Source organism: Fukomys damarensis, unplaced genomic scaffold, assembly GCF_012274545.1.
Source record: "Fukomys damarensis isolate Sample0158 unplaced genomic scaffold, DMR_v1.0_HiC HiC_scaffold_1, whole genome shotgun sequence".
In the NCBI taxonomy this organism is placed as follows: Eukaryota; Metazoa; Chordata; class Mammalia; order Rodentia; family Bathyergidae; genus Fukomys; species Fukomys damarensis.
Window position 1 is genome coordinate 72,042,130 of NW_022900913.1, and position 6,405 is coordinate 72,048,534.

Consider the following 6,405-nt stretch of genomic DNA (forward strand, 5'->3'; position numbering starts at 1 on the left):
ATGCAAACATTCTAAAAAAATACAAAACACTAGGAATACGAGAAAACTTCCTCAGCATGATAAAGGCGATCCACAAAAACCTTCCAGCCAGCATCTTACTGAGAGTAAGACTGACACATCTCCCCATCTCCCCATGAGCATGGAGACAAGACGAGCAGGTTCTACCAGTCACTCTATCCAGCACAGCACTGCACCCTTTTTCTGTAGGGGAAAAGGTAACAAACGAACATAAAAGGAATACGGGTCAGAAAGGAATAAGTATCTCTTCCTATTTTTATACGGTGTGATTGTCTAGAGAAAGAATTTCAATCTATCAAAAAACTTTAAAACTAATAATGAGTTCAGCAAAGCAACAGGACACAAGATAAACACAAAAATGAGTTGTGTTTCTACAAAGTAACAATTCACACATGGAAACCAAAAATTAAAAATACATTACCATTTATAACTCATCAAAAATACGCATAAAGGCAACAAAATACACAAAAAATATGTATGCTGGAAACTACAAAATTCTAATGAAGCAGATCAGAGAAAGTCTAAAGAAATAGAGAGTCCTATTAATTTTCTGGGTGAGAAGATCCTACTAGTAAAAATGTCAGTCCCTACATCTGATGCATGGGTCTAACACGATTCCTATCAAAACTACCACAACTATTTCAGATGTAACGAAACCTATTTTATAGTTTGGAAAGGTAGCAGAACTATAAAGCTGAAGTAATTGTGAAAAAGAACAGAATGAGAGGAACCTGTCTACTTTTAGGGTTTATATAGCTAAGAGTGGGTGAGATTCTATGGGTTTGGCAGGGATCAGTGGAACAGGTCAGGTGGCCCACAATCACAAATATAGCTATGCTTCCACAAGAGGAGGGCACAGAAGCAATTTGAGATAGGAAGCACCACAAGATTGGTTAGTCCCTGTTTGCAGCAAATAGTACTGGAGCAAAAGAAACCAAGCCTGGACCTCATACCTCATACTTTACACAAAAGTGAACCGGAAATGGACCATAGACATAACTGTCGATGTAAAGAGATGGAGGGAGACGCAGGGAGGGAAGAGGATGAAAAAGGAATTAAGATGCGTTATGTATATTTACCAACTCCACACAAGGAATGTAATCATTATGTACTGCACACGTGGACCAATAAAAAAGGTTATTCAGTTCTATCTCAGAGAATTTTCAAGAATTTAAAATTATACAATTCTGAGATCATCGTTGGGCTTCAGCTATTTTGTACATGTATACAATATGCATTTCAACATAAATCCCACACTACTCCTGGGGAAGTAAACAAACAGTAAAAGGCAGCAACACAAGTGGAAATAGAACACAAATTAGGAGAAAACTTAATTTTTTTATTAAAATGAACAACCTCACTTCCCTGATTTACTAGATTATGAATAATAAGAAGACTATATATCTTCCAAATAATAAACAGACTATAAAAAATCTTAAAATAAATATACAGAAAATCTGTCATATATCTTTTCTATATTATCATTAGTGATGATTGGATATTGGACAAAAAATTAATGTTCTTCAAGTGTTTAAAGACTAGTGTGGGAGTTCAACATGTGTACCTGCTAAAAATGCATATTTGAAGGAAAAAGTTGAGCATTTGAAATACCACTTTGATCCAAGAATCTTTTCCTCCTCTCCTCCACATTCTCAATACAGAGATGAGCGGTAAAAAATATTTGATCACCTTCCAGCCACCCCAAGACAAAAGCATAGATTTGACTACCGTGATCACATTTGGCTTCACTGCGATCTAAAACATAAATGTCAGCTGGAACGATTAAAAGTATGTAAACTACCAGCCTTGGTGGTACATGCCTATAATCCTAGCACTGGGAGGCTGAGGGAGGAGGATCACTTCAAGTTATAGTGCAGCTTGTGCTACATAGTGAGTTTAAGGCCAGCCTTAACTACCACATGGTGAGACCCTGTCTTGAAAAAACAAAAACAAAATGTAAACTATAAAACTTTCAAAAAAGTATTAGGGAAAAATTTTCAGAAACTAGTAATAGACAAAGAACTGACATCAAAAGCACAATTTAGAAAATAAAAATAAAGCCGGGTGTGGTGGTGCATGCCTGTAATCCCAGCACTCAGGAGGCTGAAGCAGGAGGATCACTGAGAGTCGGAGACCAGCCTGGGTTACATAGTGAGTTCCAGGTCAGTCTCAACTACATAGTGAGACCCTGTCTCAATAAATAAATAAATAAATAGCAGGACTTTGTGATACAGGAAACCTTTGCTCTCTGGATGACTCTGTTCAGAGTATGGAAAATGAGTATGTGAAGTGCAAACCCAACCTGCAGCTGATGTCGGGACTTGGATACCTCAGAAGGAAAAGGAAACAACAATTTAATTAGAAAATGGGTTGAAGACAAGAGCGTTTTGCTACAGAGGATAAATGGATGGAAGAAAAAGCAGCTGAAAAGGCACTTGCCATCATTCACTGTTAAAGATACACAAATTATAAGCCACCGTGAGCATCACAAGAAGCCACCAGCACGGAAAGTAAAGCATAATAAGAACACCGAATGCTGCTGAGGACACAGAGAACTGGGTGTCAGACATTGCCCATGGGGATATTAGATGTCAAGGCCACTCTGGACAGCACTCTGGCAGCATCTTAGGAAATTAAATATGTACCTTGCCATGCAGCCCACAAATTGTACCTATGATGTTTACCCCAGATGGATGGAGGTTTCTATGCATCCAAAACTTGTGTATGGGCTTTTTCCACAGTACCTTTGGTCACAACAGCACTTGCCGTAGCCCAAGTACCCTTCAGAGAGTGAAGGTGAACTGCGGAGCTATACCCACACCATGCATCACTGCTTGCCAATAAAAAGGAAATGATTAGTCACGAGTGTAAGAGTTGAGGTTGATCCTGAGAGGATGATACCAGATGGAAAAAGCCAATCCCCAAAGGTTACAGCACTCCTGATGTGACAGTTCTAGGCCTGGAAGACAGTGGGCTCCAGAGATTGAGAAGGATGCAAGCAGCAGGAACATATAAAGGGACAGTGTGAAGAACATTGCTGGTGATGGAGATTCCCTATTTTGATGTTACTGGTGTTGGTGTCTGGCTGTGATGGAAAACCCATGGCACGAGTGCCACAGTGGGCCCTTTATCATTGCTGGTCCAACCTATTGCTCTGTTGCAATAGGTGTTGCGTTGTACATCACAGCATCACATCGCATGCATTGGGCTTTGTTGTATCCTGATTGTACTTTGCACTTTATTACCTTTGGGGGAGCCTGAATAAAGGGTATACAAGAGTCTTCTGTACTATTTCTTTTGTCTACATGTGATCTCACAGTGATGTTAAATAAAAGGTTTACTATTCACAGTACCAGAGGTGGAAACAGTTCCAATATTTATGACAGATAACGTATGAACTAAATGTGGTGCATGCATATGCTGGACCACAACAGCCTCCAAGAGGAATGACGTTCTCGTGCATGCTACTATGTGGCTGCAACCCAAGAAATGCACAGGACTACAGGGCTCCACCAGACCTGCAGACCCAGAGCAGGCAAATTATCAGAGACACAGAATAGAAAACAGTTACTTGGGTAGGAAGAAGGAGGCTATGGATCTTATTTAATGGATGCCAAGTTTCATAGCAAGATGATGACAAATTGAGAGAATGAATAGTGGTGATGGTGCTAGGGAGCAGCACAGTTCAACATTGTTAATTGGTAAATTTTATGGTAAAAAAATAAAAATAAAAGATTACGGGGCAGGGATTTAGCTCAGTGGTTGTGCCACCTGCCTCACAAGCACAAAGACCTGAGTTTGAGCCCCAGTACCAAACAAAACAAAACAAAAAAATAAATAAATAAATAAAAGATTACAATTTGGTGAGGAAGAGGGCATGGTTGAGGGAATAAGAATAGAGTTAGACTTCTTCAATACACTTGCTTTTGGTGGATGCACTTCATAGTTCTTCTGTATAAGTAGAATATGATTAAATTTGAATTATGCAATATCTAAAAAACCTGGGGGAAAGAAGGGCATCTAATTGTACTGACTTGTGGCATAAACTCACAGTGGAAAGGCCATAGTGTTACATCAAATTGCAACAGCTCAGCATTACAGCCAAATGTTATAGCTTTTTGTTGCAGCCAAGTGTTACGCCCAAGTGTTACACTCTGGAAAATCTCTTGCAGGGAAGAAGTTGAGTGGGACTCGGAGAGATGGAGGGATTCTTTATTTTGCAGGCAGACTCAAAGGAGTTAATACTCTGAAGGCTGAGCCCCGAACAGAAATGCAAGTAGCCTTATATAGAGATCTTTGGGATAGGGGTGAGGCTACCTATTAGGCAAGCCTTCTCATTGAGGCAGATTGGCAAAGTTAACAGAACATTCTTGAAAATTTAGGTACAAACATCATGGAGCACAAAGGTGTTACACTGCTTTCCAGCACAGTTACATTGCTTAAACAGAACATCGTAAGGCAAAAAAATGGGGGGGGGCTTGGCAACAGACAAAGGCCTGCCCTGTTGTACATTACTTTTTTTATCAGTAAGATTGGGGGAATGTGAATGTTTCAGTAATCACATTGCCTAAGATGATAGTTGTGGGGCTGCTGTTCTGACACCATGCTTAAGTGCTGCAAGATAAAGCAAATGAGTGATTTTATTGGAGTTACTGAATTTTAGCAAGAGAATAAAGATACAAAAGTACGATTAGTGAGGTTAAATGAGAATTCTGTTGTCTGCAAACTGCTGATCCCAGACAAGATCACATAGCTTCCTCTTTCTTCAGAACAAAGTATCCTACAAATAATCCAGTGTGTGTCTGGCCCCATTCTGAAGAATAGCATAGCTGTGCATCCCTGGTTCTGACTGCTGCCCTGGGCAGAGGTGCCAACTGGCCAGAAAAGCTTGCCCAGGCCAGAAGAAGCAGAGCCCTGCAGAGACCTCTTCCTGTGCCCCTGGGCTGCCCAAATGCCTGGGTCACCTGCTCTGACCAATGGAAGGTGACAGTGATGGAGATACTGCACTTACTTCTTCTGGAGCTGCTTCTCCCCTCTTAGAACCTGGCCACCAGGCCACCATGAGGACCAAGAGTCCCCTGTCACGATCCCAGGTCTCAGATGGCTTTAGCTGTCCTTGTGTCCTGTCCAGTACAAGCTGGAGGAGACACCTGATCGATCCATAGGATATTAAGGGACCACAGATACTAATTTAAGCCACTAGGTTAATTCATTCTCCACCTGTGGACCATGGAGACTCTATGAAGTCTCTGTAACACACTCCTACTCGGACGTTTCAGCCTGTGGCCATGATTTCTCCCTGTGATGTGCCATCAAGTGTTCCTGCCATCGCCAGTACATTCACCCTATGCTGCCATGCTGTGCTCACTTCTTCCTGTGCTTCCCCACTCCGGTCACCACAGGAGCCCAGCAGCAGCAGGGCACCATTAAAAGCCCTGCCCCAGAGTCTCCCAGGTCAGTCTCATGCCGTCATAGCCAAGGGACATGCAGCAGGGTCCTCAGGGCCCTAGTGTACACCACCCTGACTGGATCCGAGGATCCAAGGAGTCATCAGAACCGCTCACCCACAAACCATGCTACCTGTGTAGGAATGCTAAGGACATCCTGCAGGAGGCCACTCTGCTGCCTGAAGTGTGGGACTGAGGAGGGATGGTGGGGGCGGGAACACCAGCTAACAGAGGTGCACAGCCTTGGCCTAGGGAACACAACTGACAACAGCTCCCGCTAAGCTGCCGCTAATGACTGGTTCTCTCATGTGGCTCTGGCCTCTGCATCTTTGTTTATGGGATCTGTGGTCTGGAACCCCATAAATCCCCACAAGCCATTCAGAGTCCCTCTCTGGGCCTCATTCATAGTCCCAACAGACACAGTCATGGTGGGTCCCTGAGCTCCAAAGGATAAACCCTTCACAAGCTCAGATTGAGCCTGGGATGATCAGAAGTCTGGGTTTGTTTCCTGATATCCACACTTAACAGAATCAAGTGGGAGGAGATGCCTCTGATCTGTGCTTCTCAGCTTTAAGGTAATCATAAGTTGCGTGACGGTGGTGAGGCCAGCGTGCATATCCTGGGCTCTCATATGGCCTGGTATGAATCTGAGCAGGCCCAGGATACAGTATCCATGGAGGCCAAAACCAGGCTGTCCTTGGAAGTGGGGGTGATGGGCAGAGGCCTGGGGAGACTGTGGGCCTAACTCTATCATGTCTCACTGCCTCCCTACCCCATTTGCTGGGTCATTCACCCTGCCTACCACATCCTTAGACATCCTGAGCCAGGTTTCTTGTTTTCTCTTTGGAGGAAAAGGTCAGCAGGTGTACAAGGCACCACCCACTCCCCTTGTACCTGTGCAGGAAAGACATAAACAGGAGGCTGGAGGTGTTGGGTATCT